Source organism: Sorex fumeus, unplaced genomic scaffold (assembly GCF_029834395.1).
Source record: "Sorex fumeus unplaced genomic scaffold, SorFum_2.1 ptg000051l, whole genome shotgun sequence".
In the NCBI taxonomy this organism is placed as follows: domain Eukaryota; kingdom Metazoa; phylum Chordata; class Mammalia; order Eulipotyphla; family Soricidae; genus Sorex; species Sorex fumeus.
This window is the reverse complement of record NW_026606108.1, coordinates 27,949,929-27,969,974: the sequence shown is the minus strand read 5'-3', so window position 1 is coordinate 27,969,974 and position 20,046 is coordinate 27,949,929. Positions and strand designations below refer to the sequence as shown.

Sequence of the window (20,046 nt, the reverse complement as noted above, 5' to 3'; positions counted from 1 at the left end):
TGAGTAAGGACAAAAGAAAAATTCAATGAAAACAAAAAAAAAAAACAAAAGACCCCAGAAATATTCCCAGGAGGGCAGATTATATCACAAATATTTTTTGATAAGAACTTGGACTTTGCTGTTTGGCTAAGATGATGTGTGACAAATTTTGTGTGTGTGTGAGACAGTATTCTTGCATCTTTTCTTCATTTTTAGTTGTGCCAGGGATCAAACCCAGGGTGTCACATGCAAGGCAAGTGCTCTACCACTGAGCTACATTGCCTGTCCACAATTCTTATATATAGTGTAATGATGTTTATTTGCCAAAACTCTTACTTGATACCAAGAAATTTGGTACATTCAAACTCTAAAATATAATTTTTTTCTAAAATTATACCCTGTTTTGTGCAAATTATTTGAAAATGATTTAAAAAAATGTAAATGTAGTTATGTTCATTTTATCTAGATGCTAAGAAATAATGATTATGTTCCCAGAATACTAAGAGTTAAGCAGATGAGTAATTTGAAAATTACCAGATTGTTCTTTTAATAATAAATTAGTTCTGAGACTGGACTACTTGAATCTCAGAATTATGTGTTAAGCAGCCATGTAGAAGATTAGGATGGGAGACTTTTTTTCAGGTTTTCAGTAATGACTACCAGAAAAGAATGTAAGAACATATTGGGAGACAAAAAGGCCAAATACTACTTTATTCAGAATAAGAAAAACTAATAGGATTCAGAATATAGTCTCTGGTGATGTAGATATTTCTATTTTAAAGACCAAGTGGTAAGAGTCTCTAGGGAAAGCTGGTTCTTCTAGAATTATAATGTTTTCCTTAGGCATCTGAGGCAAGGAAAACAAGACTTATTCCTTTCTAAATGTTTCTAAGCCATATTTAATTTTTAACTATCTCACAATTTCATTTTTATTTGCATTAAGTTTATGACCCTAGAGCATTTTATTTCCTAACTGAAGAACATGTGGCCAACTGTCCAACAGCAAATGCATGCAAATCACACATATCCATTGAGTGTCGCTTATATGTAACCCCCAGAGCCAAGCCCTGAAGAATAAACATGAATTAAATTCCCCACTCTTCAGAGGTTCATATAATGATAAACATTGATAAAAGAAAAGGAAAGATATCAGAAAAATGGGCTTCAATATAAAGAGGATAAGAAGAAAGGATGTGTATAATGAGCAATATCTCTGTGCCATTGGTCATTGATACATATTTTTGAAATCCAGGCACTTTAAATGGCATAAAAATAAAATTAAAAATTATTCTGACTCCCACCACTCAGAAACTATCACATGCCATGCAGTGATTGAATGTGTTCATTTGGTCTCTCAAATTCATATGCTGACTCTGTTACACCCAAAGTGATAGAATTGAAGTTGGGGGAGCCTTTGGGGGTGATTAAGTTTAGAGAGTCATCAGAATCGGGTCCTATGATGGGATTTATGTTCACAAAAGAAACCAAAGAGCTCTTTTCTTTTCCCACCTTTTCTCCCTTTCTTTTCTTCCCCAACTTCCTCCCACTTCTCTTTTCCTGCCCCCTTCCCCCACCCTCTTCCACCCAACACCATGTGAAGATAGAGCAACATAATCTGCCAGCCAGAATTTAACCATACTGGTTGACATCTTGCTTCGTAGTAACCTAAATTGTGAAAATGTCTGTTGTTTAAATCCCCAGTCCATGACTTTGTCATGGAAGGCCAGCCAAGATACATTTGGTACAGTACTTGCTAAACTTGTGTGTACTTGTCAGATGCATTGATTCACACTGTACGTATCATATAGGCTTAATTTTCAAGATAATTTAATAACTAACATGTCATAGATAATGTCTGTTTTTTGGATAATGATAGGTTATCTTTTCCTATAATTAACATTTTTAATTAAAATTACATTGCATTATTATTATATATACCCTTCAGGTAGATATCATTGAAAATTATCACATACACATACGTACAGGCACATGCACACACACAAACACACACACACACACATGCTGCCATAGTTCATCATTAAGACCCAGTTCTCTTTATCACCAAATAATTGACCCGTTTTATCTGATTTTTACCCACTTTCTCCATTGCCCCCCTTTCCTTCTGGTAAGGGAAATGACTGGTAACAGCACTAATTTGGTCTTCTAGTTTAAAAGTTTATTATTATTATTATCAATTTTGTTTGCTTTCTCAACATGTTACATATAAGAGGAATCATAGTGTAAAATTATTTTTCTCTCTTTGGTGTCTTTCACAAAGTATAATACCCTCCAGATCTGTTCTTATTGTTGCAAACAACAAAATGAAATATTTTTTTTTAAATACCTGAGTGCTGTTCCACTGAGTATAAGTACCACATATCCTTTATCCAGTCTTTTCTCTTAGACACTCAGGTTGTTTGCAAACTGGATTTCAACCACTCATCCCTGGGCCAGTGTCAGGCTTCAGGTTAAAAAAAAAGGTTGAAAACCACTAGATTGAAGATGTTGACTGCTATAAATAATGTGTCAGTAAACAGAGGAATGAAGCCATCTCTTCAAATTACCACTTTGTGTATTTTTCAAATAAATACCTGATGTGAAATAGCTGAATTGTATGGAATTTCTATTTTCAATTTTTTGAGGACTCAGCATAATGCTTGCCGCATTTGTTGCATAAATTTTTGTTCCCAAGCACAAAAATGTGTCCTCTTCTCCAGCCCTTGTTTCTTTTGTTTGAAATAAAAACCATTCTCCTAGGTTTGAGGTGACGATAACTCACTATGACTCTGATTTCATAATGAGATGGTAGATATCTTTCTGGGGTAAGATGATAATAAGTTTTTAAATGTTTTTCTCTCGCCCTTCCCTTTGCTGTTTTTGCCATCCTTGGTTTGATCCAGGGATCGCAGCGTGGAGGTATGGGCAGTACTGGAGCTCATCTGCACACCCCAAGCAAGCTCTGAGGTAGGGACATTGCATCTGCAAAAACCAAAACCTCTTTTAAAAATCTTTTATTTGCTTTCTTTTGAGTTTGGATACTTTGTTTCAAAGCTCCAAGTTCAGACTTCTTATTAAATATGTATTTGTTCTCTTTGTAAATTATATCGTTTTTCCATTTTCTATTTACATGAAATATTACTATATTAAGAATCTTAATAGGTTAGAAATACTTTCTATTACTTATCTTACTTATCTTGAATATTTACAACTGTTCCTTAAATGGGTTAAAATAACAGCAAGTATTGTAAACTTTCTTACAATTGGAACACACATATATATACACTAATATATATATATACCAATTAATATATGTACTAGTATATATCTTTGTATATTAATATATATCTTTGTTCAAGGAATCAACTTTGAAACAGAAAATTATAACCAAAACTTGAAGAAATTCTCTGAACTTCATGAAGAAAAGATAACACATCACAGTGATTCAAGTTATTGGACATTGAAATGACTGATTACCTCTGATACCTGATCTAACAAAAACAATTCAGTTATTGACATAAAATTCTGGGACTGTTATTCCCACCAGCAAATTTCAGTTTAACAAGACCATCAAAACAAATTAAACCAGTGTTATCCAATCTGCCCGATGAGACTCGAGGCAGCCAGAGGTCAAGTTCCTTCCCCGGGTTTTTTACTTCTAAGTCACCTCATTCCCTTCCAACTTCTTCGCAAACATGCAGAGCATCTCCTGTAAGGGAAAATTACTCCTTGAGGGAAAGCTAGATTGAATAATTGTTTTAATTTGGAGGGGTTTGGGAAATTATTTTCTTAGAGCAGAGAAATACGAGTGTGCTCTGGAGGCCAGACCTGACCAGATCTCCCCCACACATTCCCCCGAGTCCTGTCTCCCCCCTTACCTCACCTTAGGTTTTAGAAGGTGAACACGTTGTACAAGGACTTTAATTTTTAATTCTGTGAAGCATATGCACATTGAATTTGTTTCCTTTTTACATCTTATACTTTCCTTCCCTTTATACACCCGAACTACTCAAAGTTCCCAACCTACTGAAAAACCAAAGAATTGTGTAAGCACAGCCCAGCACAAATTAGCCTGCATTTCTCAGATAATGTCACTATCACTATCCACTGTCACTGTCCTCCCATTGTTCATCGATTTGCTCGAGCGGGCCTAGTAATGTCTCCATTGTGAGACTTTGTTGTTACTGTGTTTGGCATATTAAACACGTCACAGGTAGTAGCTTGCCAGGCTTTGCCCTTAGGACAAGATGCTCTCGGTAACTTGCCAGGCTCCCCAAGAGGGGGCGGAGGAATCGAACTCGGGTCAGCCATGTTGGCTGCGTGCAAGGCAACCACCCTACCGGCTATGTTTTTGCTCCAGTCCCAAGATAATGTCAATTGTTTGGAACTTTTTGCCATTTGAAGGGGTTATCTAGTGAAACAAATTTGAAAACACTCAGGTACTTCAGTTTATATTGGTCCTTTGAGTCACTGATGTCTCTTGGGGAAATTCTAAAGATGTTCTTTCTGTAGGCAATCTATTTCAGTGCCACAAGTTTTCTAAATTTCTTTGCCTGTTGATATCTTTTAAAATAAAGAAACACGTTTGCATATGAAAACAGCACCTTTTGCTTCTCATATGTTTATGCTATCATAAAAATTTAAAATAAAATAGGTCATCTTGCTCAGCTACTTGTGAAGAATTATTTTTCGGAAGAACACTTCTAACACTTCAATCACATTTTAAATCGCAAAGACTTCTTTTTATGACCTTTGTTCTCAAGTTAAATAGAGCTTATTAAAATAAGAAATCATGAGAGCTAATGCTAGTCTTAGTCTTTATTTTGTATCTTCAGGACTTTCTTCACTTAGGCTCAATTCATTTTTTTAAATATACCTTTATATTGCTATACCTTTCTGTCCAGAGAAAGTTTCTTATTCTGAGTCTCCAAAGTACATAATGGGATTTTACTTCCCCAGCTTTTGAAGATGATCTTGTCCATGTGACTTTGAGCACCTAACCAGGAGCAAAGTGGTGCTTGCATCTTCTCAGCAAGTTACTTGCTATATTTCCTCCCATTGCCTGTCCAGATAAAAATTCACTCCTCCCAAATTAATTTATTTACCTACTGGTTTCATATTTCTGGCACCTTTATAAGGAAAATAAGTTAATTTTTAGATTAACTTTCTGAATATTATCATGTTTTAGAAAATGAAATCATTGTGTATCTTAAAATTTGTAAATACACATTCACTAAATTTCTTATAGTTTTAATTAAAAAAAAGATGTCCCTGAACGGCAATTCAACTGGCAGCTTCTTTCATGTCTTTTGTCTTGCCCTCAGTGTCAAAACAATGACTGTTTTGAATTTTGAAATTTCTGTTCAGAGAACCTCATTATTAGATCATGACCTTATCTATTAAGTCATAATGAAAAGGTCATGTTGGAGATTGCTGTGGAAAAGCACATCTGTAAAAGAAATATTTGCAAAACACCTCTGAAAAATTGATTATGTCTAGAATATATAAACAGCTCTCAATAAAATAAAAAGAAATTAAGAAGTGAAGTTAAAAATGGAGAAAAATTTCAATAGATACTTCATCAAATGAAATATAAGGATGGTAAAACACATGAACAAAGACTCAAAAAATACTAATTAAAAATACAGTTGAAATGAGAACTACTACACCTTGTAAGGCCCAAGGAAATGCAAAATAATGTACAATGATATGAAGAATATTAATGTAACCTTGGAAAAATAGAGCTGTACAGGTGGAGAAAACTAGATAAGAACAATTACAAAGGAGTATGAAAAATCTCTGGGGTTATGGGTCATTTCATTATCTTGATTATAGTGGTAGTTTCACATCCATTTTAAATTTGTAATTTGGCAGGGAAGAGGGGAGAGAGGGAAAAGGAGAATGAAAAAAAATTTAGGGAAGCCTAAAAACTTTCTGAGGTATAATTTCTTACTACTAGTGTGGCAAAAAAAAATAGCTTACGTCCTAGCTAGAACTATATATATATACTGTCCTCCCATTGTTCATCAATTTGCTCCAGCGGGCCCAGTAACGTCTCCATTGTGAGACTTGTTGTTACTGTGTTTGGCATGTTAAATAAGGGCTGGAGTGATAACACAGCGTTAGGGCATTTGCCTTGCACGCAGCCAGCCTGGCCGAGCCGGGTTCGATTCCTCCGCCCCTCTTGGAGAGCCCAGCAAGCTACTGAAGTATCTTGCCCGCACAGCAAAGCCTGGCAAGCTAGTCGTGACGTATTCAATATGGCAAAACACAGTAAAAATAAGTCTCTCTCTCTCTCTCTCTCTCTCTCTCTCTATATATATATATATATATTTTAATGGATCACCATGAGATACAGTTACAGACCTATAAACTTTTGTGATTACGTTTCAGTCATACAATGATCCATCCCTCCACCAGTGCCCATTCTCCACCACCAATGTTCCCAGTATACATCTTTATATTTAAATATAGATAGAAATACAGGTCTTTGAGGTGGGTCTATACAGTGCTGATGAGAAAATAACCTGATTTATGTTGAAGGAAATGTTATTTGAGAGCTGCTTTCATTATGAGTTTTGCTAAAAATACCAGTTTCCAACAACTGACTCACTGATAACTGATACCATACTCTAAAACTCTATTGATCTCTAAAAATAAATAGGGATGTTTCCTTTAAATGACTCAAAATATTCATTTAGAATAAAACTGATAGATTAACAGTCATTAATCTATATGGTTTGAAAGCTTGCTATTAAGATGAAGAATAATCTGAAAGTCACTTTAAAATCAAAATATTAGAAACGTGTAATAATTTTGGGGAAAGGTAACATGCAGTGAGGTTCAAAGGCCACTCCTAGCTTCTAAGTTTGCTTGATGATCTTTTCTCTAGGTATCTAGGGAAACACACTCTGCTGGAATGTACCTGGATGTCCATATATGAGGCACACTAACCCTTTTGAGATATGCTTTCTGAAGAAACAGTGCTATATTACAGCACATGAATTTTGTTTTTCTAGTACTTGCTATAATATAGCATTTTTATAAGGAGCATATCACAATTAGTTAGGCATTGCTTGCCTTCTCTGGTTTATCAAATATAAAAAATTTTAGCAACTTTAAGCTTTTATTTTTTTGTAAAGCTTCTAGAGTGAATTATAGAAGTCTTCCATAGTGAACTATAAATTTGACCTTACAAATTAAATAAAAAAGTTCTTTTACACTCTTAGCACTTACAATAATTATTCTCTAATGAAGTCATCACTGCATTACAATTTGTAAGATAATAGATTATGAGCTTCTATAATAAGCCTAGTTTTGCACAATGAATGCAATCTTTCATACATATCTCAACATTAATTAATTCATAGCCACATTCTCACTTCTGAAATGTGCCTCTCTACAAGCAATCTCATCAGTGTTTGACTTCGTTCATTCCAATGTGGCATAGTTCTCAGAACAAGTGCAGAGGCAGAAATTCTGAACCCGGTATCCAGGGCAGGTCAAGTCGCGTTGCATCAGATTGATTTCCTAAACCATTTCAAATGAGGTTATTTATGTGCACTGTTTTCTGTAAGAGGACATTAGATTGGGTATAAGTTGCAGTGCAACTAGCATAATTTTTGTTTGAGGGCCATGTGCAGCAATACTCAGGGGCTACTTCCTGACTAGGTACTCAGGGATAGTTCCTAGCAGTACTCTTGGATCATGCAATTCTGAGGATTGTACCCAGACCTCCTTCATGCAAATCATACATACAGCTTGTAGTGCTGTCTCCCTGGCCTCCTCAAATAACATTTTAATTTTCCAACAGGCCTTGTAGGAATAAAGTCCAGATCCCCGGGAACAACCAACTGCTGAAGAAATGGATCTAAATAATGCCTCACTGGATGTTCCCCTAATGTTCCTCTAATCAAATAAACATTATTTGATCACTTAGTAGTTCGAATCTTCCTTCAACTCCCTGAATCAGTTTATTCATTTCTAAAGTGAGAAGAGAGGAAGAAGAAGAGAAAGAAGGGGAAAAGGAAGAGGAAGTCAGAGGGAGAGGAGGAGGGAAAAGGAAAGCAGGAAAAAAGAAAGAAGAAGGGGAGGTAGAAGCATAAGGAGGAGTTCTTTATAAAAATAAAGGGAAGTAATAGCTTAATAGTGATGGTGCTAGAAATCACCCCATCTGATGTTAAAATGTTCAGAGGAATGAATGAAATCTGCCCTCATCTAAGCTATGCTTGGAACTTAGTTCATTTGTTTTACTTCATAATAATAGCCAAGAAACTTTTTTGCACCTGAAATTTTTCCCAGGACACATAGAAATAATAATTCACTCTAATAGTTCCCACAAGTAAGACCACCTCAAAGGTCAAAACTAGGTGTGTCATCAGTTGACTTCAAGATAATGAACTGGAAATATCTCGAATAGGTCACGATTTAAACCACTTCTAGGCCAGGGATATAGCTCAGTGATAAAACATTTGCTTTGCACATCTGAGGCCCAGCACTGGATCCCCGGCACAGAAGAAAGGAGAAAAAGGAGAAGCAGGAGGAAATTAAGGAGAAAAAGGAGGAGGAAAAGAAGAAAAAGGAAGAGGAAAAAAAACGTAACATGATTTTACAAACTCTATGAATAATTTTATTTACCCAATCTGTATTAGACTGAATTTCAGGATTTCTTCCTACACAAGCAAATACGTTGAAGCAATCCAGAATTTCTAGTCTGGGGGATCCATTAAGATCAGTGTGGAGTATGTAATTCTGATAAAAAGAAAAGGCCTGTCTCTCTCCCCCACCCCACCCACACACACACCTCTGTCATCCTCCCTATTAATGATACCCTTTAGTTGGTACTGCCAAGGTAACTTATTTTTACTTGGGGAAATAAAGCTTCCCCAAATGACTTCCCAAAGTTTTCTAGTAAATATGAAAAGAAAAAAACTTTAGGAAAATTTCACTAATTGAATAGCTATAGTGCCTTTTATAAAATAATTTTTTCATACCAATCTTTTGCTCCTCCTTCTCCATCTTTTTGAAGTTGAACTCTTAGAAGTTCCAGGATTCCTAAAATAAGGAGTTTATAATTTCAGAAACTTCATTTGTGCAGGCATACTTGCACACACATATGAACGTGTGTATACCCACACACACACATGTCACACACACACACACATACACACACACAATCCTACTTTGTGGTAATACTGAAGATAAATTTTCTAAAGCATTTCCTCCAAATGTCAATTTCTGGACATTTCTAAAGGAAATAAAAACTATGGAATGTAAACTTTACTTGAAAAAGATAAAATAGCTTTAAAGATTCTCTTGAGAATACATAGTCTGAACAGTACAATCTGTACCAAAAACCTGTACACTCTCTTATTTTCTTATTTCAACTAAAAAGAGGGACAAAAGCATATCATCCCTGAAGCATCAGACTCTTATCTCCTCTCTCTCTCTCTCTCTATCAGACTCTTATCTCTTCTCTCTCTCTCTCTCTCTCTCTCTCTCTCTCTCTCTCTCCATCTCTCCCTCTCTCCTTCTCTTTCTGTCTTTCCTGAATCACTAAATAGTTTACAGACATGCTATTTAATTTCATCTTTGATAATCTTGGCTCATTTTTTCAAGTTTTACCTTTTACTTTTTATTTATTTATTATTTTACAAAGCTGTTCATGATTGTGTTTCAGTCATACAATGTTCTGACATCCATCTCTCCACAACTGTAATTTCCCAGCACCAGTGTCCACAGTTTCCCCTCCCACCCCTCCAAGCCACCCCCCCCCCCATCCCAGCTTGTCTCTATGGCAGGCACTTCTCTTTTCTCTTTCTCTCTCTCTCTCTTTTTAGGCATTGTGGTTTCCAATACAGATGCTGAAAGGTTATCATGTTGAAAGTAGGTAAAGGAATATACTCGACTCATTTTTTAAAAATCAATGCCTTATTCTGAATGTGTTTTCTTTGCTTTCAATTCATTTCCTCTTTTTTTTTAAATTAAGGCCTCTCTATTCAAACTCCCAGAGGTACCATTAAACAGAAATATATAGCACTGTAGGACTGTCCTCCCATTGCATTGATTTGCTCGAGCAGGCACCAGTAACGTCTCCATTGTGAGATTTGTTGTTACTGTCTTTGGCATATCGAGTACACCACAGGGAGCTTGCAGGCTCTGCCATGAGGGTGGGATACTCTCGGTAGCTTTACATAGAAATCACGATCACGATCACGACCACCCTGTTGTTCGTCGATTGCCTCGAGCAGGTGCCAGTAACGTCTTCTTCATCCTAGCCCTGAGATTTTTTTTAAAAGTGCCATATTCAAAGCTTTTTCAGGGTTAGGAGAATGAGACCCATCATTGTTACTGGTATTTGGCATATTGGGTATACCACGGGGAGTTTGCCAGACTCTGCCGTGTGGGTAGGTTACATTTGGTAGCCTGACAGTTTGACCAAATTAGGATGAGATGATAAGATGTCGCGTGGCCGCGTCCGCACGCTACCGGGAGCTGAGTGTGATAATCTCTGGATCCTGGCCGTTGTTGGAGTTACACGGCAGTTGGTGGGTGTAACTGTCTAGTTACTGGCAGGTCCAGTCCCAAACCGTGCAGGCTTGGAGATCTCAGCCCCGAGTCCCACAGACCTGGGTTCCTCTGCCAGTTCTTTTATGCGTGAGGCTCATCCAAGTGTGTGGAGAGTGGTCCCAGCATGGCCTTGACTGGGCCCTGGTGGTCTTCAAAATACAAAATTTCTATAGTATGTTACATAGAAATATACTTACCAAATTTACCAGTGATCTCTACATTCAGTGGATATTTTCCACAACACACCTAATTTAACAGCCTTCATTTGACATAACACATCTGTCCTTGAAATACTTTCTACCCTTGGCTTCCAAGGTATCTTCTGGTCCCAGGTTTCTTTCCTATGTACTTGCTGTTCCTTGGAAAAACAAATTTTTTTTGGAAGATTTTATCCCCCTGAACTTTTAGCCTTCACATACTTGAGGCTCTGATTTACTCTTTTCGATTCATATTCAGTTACTTGGTGATCTCATCTAACCTTATCCCTTTTAATATCATTCCCAAATACTTGTCTCCTGTCTAGTCCTCTCTCTCTGCTTCTCGATCTATTCAAAGTGCCTTCTTGTCCAGAATGTGAATAAATATTTCAGTTACAGCATTTCCAATACCTACCTCCTGATTTTAACCCTCAAATCTGCTTTACTTGCATCTTTCTCATCTCAGGCACTGCTGAGGACATTACCCTTCCAAGTTGCTCAAGCTATAATGACTCTTTTTCGGTCTCAGAACTTATCCTTGCAAACAGTATATTCTTGACTATAACTTCAGAATATAGACAGTATCTGACACTGTTTAAACATGGAATTACCATCTCCTTTCTATCCATCCTCATCACCTTGCTTAATTTTTCTCTGTAGAACTTTACACTTTCTACCATATTATACAATTTGCTTGCTGATTATGTCTACAGGGACTCTTTATAAGTGAAAATATAGGCTTTGAAGAAATGGACTGCTTCCTGTTATTTTGTTACCTTATCCTTCCAGTCTTGTAGAGGTTAGGGCTGCCAAATAAATAATGGGATGAATGAATGAATTCATGACGGTATGGTAATAAACCTCCAGTCTTAAATACATTTTTATTAACAACCGATAAGTCTTATTTTTACCTCTGTTATTTCTATTTTACAATCTCCCCAACACAATGTTTTATTTCTGTATTATTCTGCATGTCTCACTTTTCAAAAAAAATTAAAACCATTTAAAAGTATTCAAAAACAATTAGTGACTATTGATAAAATTGAATTTATATTTTGTGGAAAGAATATACTGGGATTCTAAGAGATGTGGTTATTTTTCTCGCATCATATCTAAAGGAATAAAAACCTAGCAAAGTTGTTTCCCAGTTTTTCAAAAGTTCAGGGTACATCACTTTACCCTTATGGGAGAACTTTATATGTGGTGCTGGGGTTTGAACCTCGTATGTGTGTGTGTGTTCTTTGTTGATTGTGCCCACACAGTAGAATGCTCTTCTATTTGTTAAATGCTCTCTATCTTACCCATTCTTCACACTAACCCAAGTGCTCCCACCTTTTCATGTTCTTTAGATCTTAACAATCAAAAGTCTTTCTTGCATCTTTGCATGGCAGTTTTTAGGTATTTGCCTATCATAGGCTGCATTCCCTTTCATGATGCAGTGTAGATTTTTGTCTATCTACATTTTTCATTATTAGTGGCACCATCATATAGAGCAAGGACCATGCCTTGTTTATTTTTATTCATTCCATGACGTGCCAAGCAGTAAATTAGTATTCAATCATGGAATGAAGCTGAAAAAAAGCATTGAGTATATTAGTCTCATGTTTATATTTAGATGTACCACGAATACATAAGAAAAAGTAGTATTTGAAATCACTTTCTTTTAATAATTTCTGTAACAAAATAGATTTAAGAGTGAGGGATCTTTGGCTAGCTCACTTTAAAGGTCAAAAGCCATGACCTCAGAGTAACCATGGTAACTTGGCATAAACAGTACAAACCATTGTTTATCATAATCGAGGGGGAAAATCTCTTCAAAATTCTATTAGCCACAAGAGAAAACTAATTAGAATGAGCAAATGTATTTCACTTATGAAACCTGTTTTGTACATAGCGCTTTCTTCAGGATTAAGAGAAAAACTAGAAAAATTCTTTACGTTTCTTTCAATAGAAAGTAATAATTAAACATATTAGCCTTTCCAGTGTTTGGCAGGAGTACAAACACACTATTCAAGTGAAATGTCTGTCTTTCCTCAAAACTTTTTTCCTCATTGTACAGATAATTTTAATTTATAATTTTATAACACTCATAATTTTAACTGCATTATCTACCTTATATAATTCTTTAATGATACAATAGAATTTTTATTGTTCTTGGGACATCTACATTTTCCTCTAAATGAGACTAGAGAACTAAAATTTGGAAAGAGATAAAAGAAAAGAAAACCCTAAGATTTTATCTGGGAATTTAAATACAAACCCATTTTCATCACATATATCTGGTACTGTGACATTTTCCCCTCCACTTTATTCAAACACCATAGTTTGCAAATTTGTTCATGATGATTTGTTATAGGCATTTAATATTTCAACAGCAGTTCCACCACTACTGGTCACCACCGCTCCCTCATTGTCTCCATTTTCCCAACCACTCCTTCAAGCTTGCCCCTGTAGTAGGCCCACAATTTATTTTATACTGCCTGTTACCACTAAACAGCTAGTAGAATGATCATAAAAGGTTATTTATGTGGATTTGGAGTAGTCACCAATTAGTTGATATAGAGCAATGTATTTAACAAAATTCACTGGGGAATGTAAGTGTCCAGTTCTTCAAGGAGAAGCATCCATGGGAAAATGCATTTTAAAAAAATGTTTTACATAGACTAATTGCATCCAGGGCCTAACTTTCCTTTGCTTAGACAACAGAGTATCAAGTTCCCATTTGGTTTATATAAACTGTTGAGTAGGTCTGCCTCAAGGGCATGAGAAGAGAAGAAGAGGACAAGCAGAAGGGACAGCAGACCCAGGGGATCAGTTTGTTCCTGCTTCAAGGTTAAGTAGCAGCCTGGAACTCTTTTGAAACCTGACCAAGGTAGCAAGGTGACCCACTGTCTCCTTCCTCCGATCCCCACTCTCTGTTTGGGCCCAATACTCAATCCCATACCCCAGAGAGGGAGCCACAGAGAAAATTTACAGTGAGAGGAAAGTCTGGCTTTCTATTTGGTTTCCCTGCTAGCTGTTCACCGAGGTATTCATTACAAGGTTAAGCACCAGGGTCTTTTCCTCTATTCATTCACATTCTGTTCACCCCTTCAAATGTTGGCACAGTAACATGTTACTTCATTTGGTGCTGCATTCGGGGTAATGTAAAGAATATAAATGATTGCCAAATTTCATTTTTTTTTTTTGTGCTTTGGGGCTACGCACAGTGGTACTCAGGGATTACTCCTGACTTTGTGCTCAGGGTTCATTCTTGCCAGTGCTCAGGGGATCCTTTGTGATGCTGGTGACCAAACACAGTTAATTGGCCATTTGCAAGGCAAGTACCTTCTCTGATGTGCTATCTCTTAGGCCCCTAAATTTTATGTTCTGAAGCAGTAAAAAACGTCTTTCTGGAGAGAGGGTACGGAAGGTAAGGCACTTACTTGCCCTGTATGTGGCTGAACTGTTTGTTTCCCTACCACATATGGTTCCTTAGGTACAGAACAGAAGGAGCTCCTGAGCTGGGTATGTTCCCAGACCAAACAAAGCATAAAAACAGGAAATCTAAACATTCTTTTCTCCCAAATATTACTTTTTTGGACCCCTGGATTTCTTTGTACATAGAAGCATTTCATATAAAATAGACTGGTGATTTTCTCATATCATACATAGGCCATAAAAACTGAGGTTAAGAACAAATAAACATAAAGACCACTCATTTCATGTAAGGAAAACGTTTTTAAGCTTGGCAAGACAGAATTAGTTACCTGCGCTTATATCACAGAGGACACCGCCCTAGCATGCAGTTCCTTCCAAAAAGGTGGTGTGGTCCTCTCAAGATTTAAAAGAAAATTTTAATTGAAAGAAAAAATTCTGCATTTGAAGGGAAAAGTCACATTTTCCAGTGATAACACAAGGTGAGATATGGACATAAATCTTACATCAATATATGTAACCATAGTTGGTTTGGGCTTTTGTTTCAGAAGAGCTGGAATGACCTAGCCTCCTTTCCTGGCAAGGGAGCTGTGAAGATAACATTTCATTAAAGTGTTTCTGAAAAGGAGAGGACACAACACCCCCATCCCAAATAAGTAAATGGCTAAGGTGAGAGTGTGTCTTTGGATGAGGGATCTTTCTCAACAAATACCTACTGACCATATGCCATGTGTCAGGTCCTGCCCTATGATCTGATAAGACAGCAACATTCAAAGGAAGAAGCAGCATTGAAAGAACTCTAGGAAAAACCTGGCTGAGGTTAAACTCAGACTTTTAAGAGATGATTTCTTTTGAAAAATGAGTGATGGCTACTTTATCTACAAATTATTTCTAAATTCTTTCAGAGTAAGAGAAATTGGAAACTCACACGTTCTTCTCTGGAGTCTCAGACTTTGAAGATGGAAACTTTTTACTGAAACACTGTCCCATTGTAAGCCAGGTAAACATAATCTAACTAACCACAAAGATAACCACCTACTCGCCACAACTCTTAGAATTTTCAACTCCCTTATATAGCTTGCCCATCCCCTGTTGCTAGGCAACTACTAAGACTAGAGAAAGGACAGTTAACTCTCCAAAGGGAAAAATTTTAAAACCACAGTATCACTATAGCACTGTCCTCCTGTTGTTCATCAAGTTTCTCGAGCAGGCACCACTAACGTCTCCATTGTGAGACTTGTTACTGTTTTTGGCATATGGAATATGCCACAGGGAGCTTGCCAGGCTCTGCTATGTGGACGAGCTACTCTCGGTAGCTTGCTGGTCTTTCTGAGAGGGATGGAGGAATCAAACCCGGGTCGACCATGTGCAAGGCAAACACCCTCCCGCTGTGCTATTGCTCCAGCCACAGTAACCCCTCAAAATATCTCACAAATCAGATCCAGGCATTAGAACAGATGACGCATCTTAACATAGTCATCATTTCTAGAAAAGCCATTCAAAATGAGCCAGAAGCAGTGGTTTAATGCTCAAACCATAGTTTTTACACCTCAATCTGGTGTTATGGAGCAGTCTGATTATTTGAGAGGGATTCATATACAGAAATAGATTGATTTACAGACTAAGTAGTGGTTTTCTTTGTTTTGTTTTTGCCATACACACTCCATTGATCAGCTCTCTCTGTGGCACTGCAGGTCCCAGACAGAATATACCACCTAGCCATTTCCTAATTAAGGCAACTTTGCTGGCAGTTTCACAGATATGAGAAATGCTACTGATCAGTTAGTATTCTGCCTGCTGCTCCAACTCAGCTGCTATTCTTTTCCCCTGTTGCTTGTCTGAATCATCCTTCACTTTGTCCAACTAGTTGCCTCATTTCTCCCTGGATTCATTCCAGGATCATTTCACTCTGCTTCTTGTTCTTATAGGAAGTACATGTAGGATATCTAAAATGCAGATATGGGTGTGAGAAGATATCTGGCCACATCTGTTACATTCAGGGGCTATTCCTGCTCTGTGCTAAGGGATCACTCTTGAAAGTTCTCAGGGGACTATATGTGATGCCGGAGACTAAACTGGACTCAGCCACATGCTATGCAAATGCCTTTACTCCTGTACTTACCTCTCTGCCTCTATATCTAAGATTTAATACCTTATGTTCTGAACTCACCATAATACAGCTCATATCAAAATAAACTAGATTGGCATGTCAGCAATTTTTCCAATCAACGAACTTATTTCTAGGGGTAGAAACTAATAACTTCAAGAGTAGTAGGCATTGTTGGAACTTACTGATTAAAGGGTATAAATAATTCTCCATGAGAACTAAGTTATATAGTCCCTTGATAAAACAATACTATGATAAAATTATGAATTTTGAGAAGTTGGTGTTCTGGGTAAAATAATTGCTGCTAAGTAAAAAACAATAAATATAAGGTACCAGTATTTCATCTACACAGTGGTCTGTGTAGAGATAGTAAATAACTTCATGTCTTTATGGTTTAGTTTTATCATCATCATCATCATCATCATCATCATTATCAGCTACTATTGGATCTTATTATTGGGTTTTGGGCCAGACTCAGTTGCACTCAGAATTTTACTCCTTGCTCTCTGCCCAGGGATCACTAGTGGTAAGGCTCAGGGGATCATAAAGGGTACCAGAAATCAAACCAGGGTCAGCCTCATGCAAGGCAAGTACCCTGCCAGTTGTATTATCTTTCTGGCCCTATTTTTATTTAAAAGATTATCTTGAGCTGTTTCCATCATCTACTTCAGCTTTAATATTCTATTCTGTTTCTTTAGCCCTTCTTATAAAAAAAAAGAACAGAGTAAATTACATACTTCAGTGCATTTTATAGGAATGTGCAGATGTTCAACATGGAATTTAGCTCATAACAATTTATGAAAGGAAGGTCACAATAATGGTTGGTGAAAGACAGTGTGGACACTAATTCTTTATAATACTTATTAATCTTATCTTACATCTCACAGATGGAAAAGAGAGGTAGAGAATTATGGCTGGTACAGAATGAACTTTCAGAAAGTCCTTGAAACACAAAACAATTTTTCTCTCATACCTGTGCCTTTATTGAATATTTTGGAGATAAATTTTAAGAGGAGGTGATGAGGGATTTTAGTAGGTGTTTTGAAGACCTAATGAATCTATTGATCCACAGAAATCTTAACTATACAACAATTGATACTATTTCTAGGGAAAAGTACTTTTTTAGTGAAGCAAAATAATTTTTTAAAAACTTACTTAGAAAGAGATGAAGAGAAAGAAAGAGAAGAAATACATGTTCAAGAGAGAACACAGATTTTTTCCGGAGTGGAAAAAGCAAAGAGACAGAGATGAGCTAGTGAGATATATGTTTAAGGGAGAAAATGAGCTTGAAGAACAAGCCAGAAAAATACTTTTGAGTAAAAGTTTTGTTTTTAGAAACAACTGAATTTGAAGAGAAACTACTTTTCCCTGTGACTACTTTTCCTCTGGCCTTCACTAGGGTTCTTATAGTAAAATACGTACAATTTGAAAACTTTAAGCTATGGTTTGTCAAAACTGTAGCTCTTCTTAGAATCAAAAGTCACATAGTCATTTACCAAGTCTTAATAGGCACACATACTTGGTGTGCCTTCTTGTTAATTTTTATCAGAGCATGTTAATGCATGTATATCAATTAGACCAGAAATGAGGATAGTAATGAGAAAATAGCTAGAGAGAACAGGTATGGGATTCATAGTTCTATGGTTGAGGAGAGAGAGTAAGTCTTGCTGTGTATATTTGGAATCTTCTGTGCCTGGGAAATAGCCCTTTGGCTTTAATCCATCCATTCTATTTATTGACAGCCCTGTAGACTAAGTATGGTAGTGAGCATGAATGAAATCGCAACTGTCCCTCTGGAGCCAGAGAGAAACTACGGAGGTTAAGGCACTTGCCTTGCATGTGACCAATCCCTGTTTGAGTCCCTGACACCACATATGGTGCCCTGAATGCTGCCGGAAGTCAGTTCCAAGCACAGAGCCAGGAATAGCTGCTGAGCACTGATGGGTGTGGCTCCCAAACCAAACAAAATCCAAAACAAAACTAAATCAGCCCTGCTTCCATGAAGCTGATGGTTCTTGCAAGATCACCATGCCAGTAGTCCTGAAAGAACCATTGGGGGAGAGATATGTGGAGAGGGTCTTGAATTTCCAAAACACTAATTTAACAGATTGAGCATTACAAAGAAATAAAAGCAAACAGAAGTGCTTCATAGGAGTTTCTCCTCTGGAGGGAGGATCCTGTGGGGAGAGCTTCTTTTCTCAGAGCTGCCAGTGAAGTTCACTGTGCTTTTGTTATTGTGGACACAGGTGATTGCCTCTGGCTGGGAGTCTGGGAGTCTGTAGTGGAGAACAAGAGGAGTAACCTCACCCAAACAAGTACAGTTCAGTCCACAATCTATGAACCATGACCACCAAAATGTCTTTCATCTAATTGTAAAGGCGTCCCTTCTGATTCTCTCAAGAGCTAGGCAACTGGCTTAGTCATTGTGTTTTGTGACCTCTTCCCTGTGGCTGATTGCTTGACACAGTGGGTCTAATTATCTCCAGGCTTTCAGCCTGTTTTAATGGAGATGGATGTTTATCTGTGAGAAAAGAACTTAACTGAATCTTGGTGCTAAAGCCTTTCCTGGGGAAACACAAGTGGAGCTGGAAGCTGTTCATTCATGAGCAGGAGAAAGTTTTTCACTTATAGCTTTTTAATGGAAGAAATAAGCGTTCCTTCTCCTGCCTCACAGTTCAGTACTTGTGTTATATTTGTCCTTGATTCTGTGGAAATTGCCTCCCCTGGGGCTTTTAAAGGGACAATAAATTCATGTACTCTGCTCCCATCTTATAACCCCCTGGGATGACAGACTCTATCCAGACAAATGTCCCGCTTTTGAACTTGCCTTGTCATGACCTGGAACATTGAACCTCAAACAAGTGAGATAAGAATGAAAGAAGCAGTGAAATTCTAGCCATCCATTTATCCCACAAGTATTGATTGGAACTGTACCATGTGATGTGTACTTTTTAAGTGCTGGGAATCCAGGGGGAAGTCAAAGTTGCTACTCATGAATTTATATTTTGGTTAATGGAGACAAGCTTACCAATAGAGGAGATCATTTCAGACAAGGATGGGTGGCATGGTAAGAAAAAACAAGCAGGAGGTGACACAGACCTCCTGGAGGTGAGAAGAAAAACCCATCTCAGGATACTTGCTGAGACAGTCAAGTACTTTGTCCCATCAAGCACAGGAAAAAAAAATAGCAGCAGTTCAAAGACACACCAAATTCTCTTGGCCTTTTATCATTCAGAGAAGCTCCCCTTCAAAGAAAAATTCAGCACAAAAAATAGTTTGGTTTTTTCCATTCTCTGTTCAATCTTCTCTAACCATTTAGAGATCTGCTCAAATGATTTTCATTATTATAGGTCACCACCAACCTCCACCTGTCACCTCTCTTCCTTAGCTGTGTCCTTGCCTGAATTCTCCTGTATGAATTCTGCTTCTTAGTCTCTGGAATGGCCTTGGCTTCTGTCCATACCTCACTTAATCTGCAACTTTTGTTGATCTCAGGAACTCTAATATACTGACAACTCCTTTTAACAATTTCTTAGCCGGAATTTGTTTCTTCTGTTTCCAAACAATACAAGCATAATTCAGGTACATGTAATTTTCATGTCATCATTTTTTTTCTTACCCAAGAAACCCATTGTTTCATTTACAGCACAATCTCCATTCATTATTTTACTTCAATTCGTTGCATCCATTAAATGTCACTCTTGGTGATGAGTACATATTTGATTTTTCTAGGATTGATTTTTTCACTCCTGTTTATAGTATTCAATTTATCAGAGTAAA

The 20,046-nt window shown here is 37.2% G+C and overlaps 1 protein-coding gene across 1 annotated transcript in view; it reads right to left on the bottom strand.

The window, feature by feature from the left end:
• Positions 1 to 12,468: 12,468 nt before the first annotated feature.
• Positions 12,469 to 20,046, bottom strand: part of PRRC1 (proline rich coiled-coil 1) — a 232,218-nt gene continuing 224,640 nt past the window's right edge. Inside the window, exon 11 of the mRNA XM_056124601.1 lies at positions 12,469 to 12,483. The gene's annotated coding sequence lies outside the window, so the exon portion shown is untranslated. The remainder of the gene's footprint in view (positions 12,484 to 20,046) is intronic.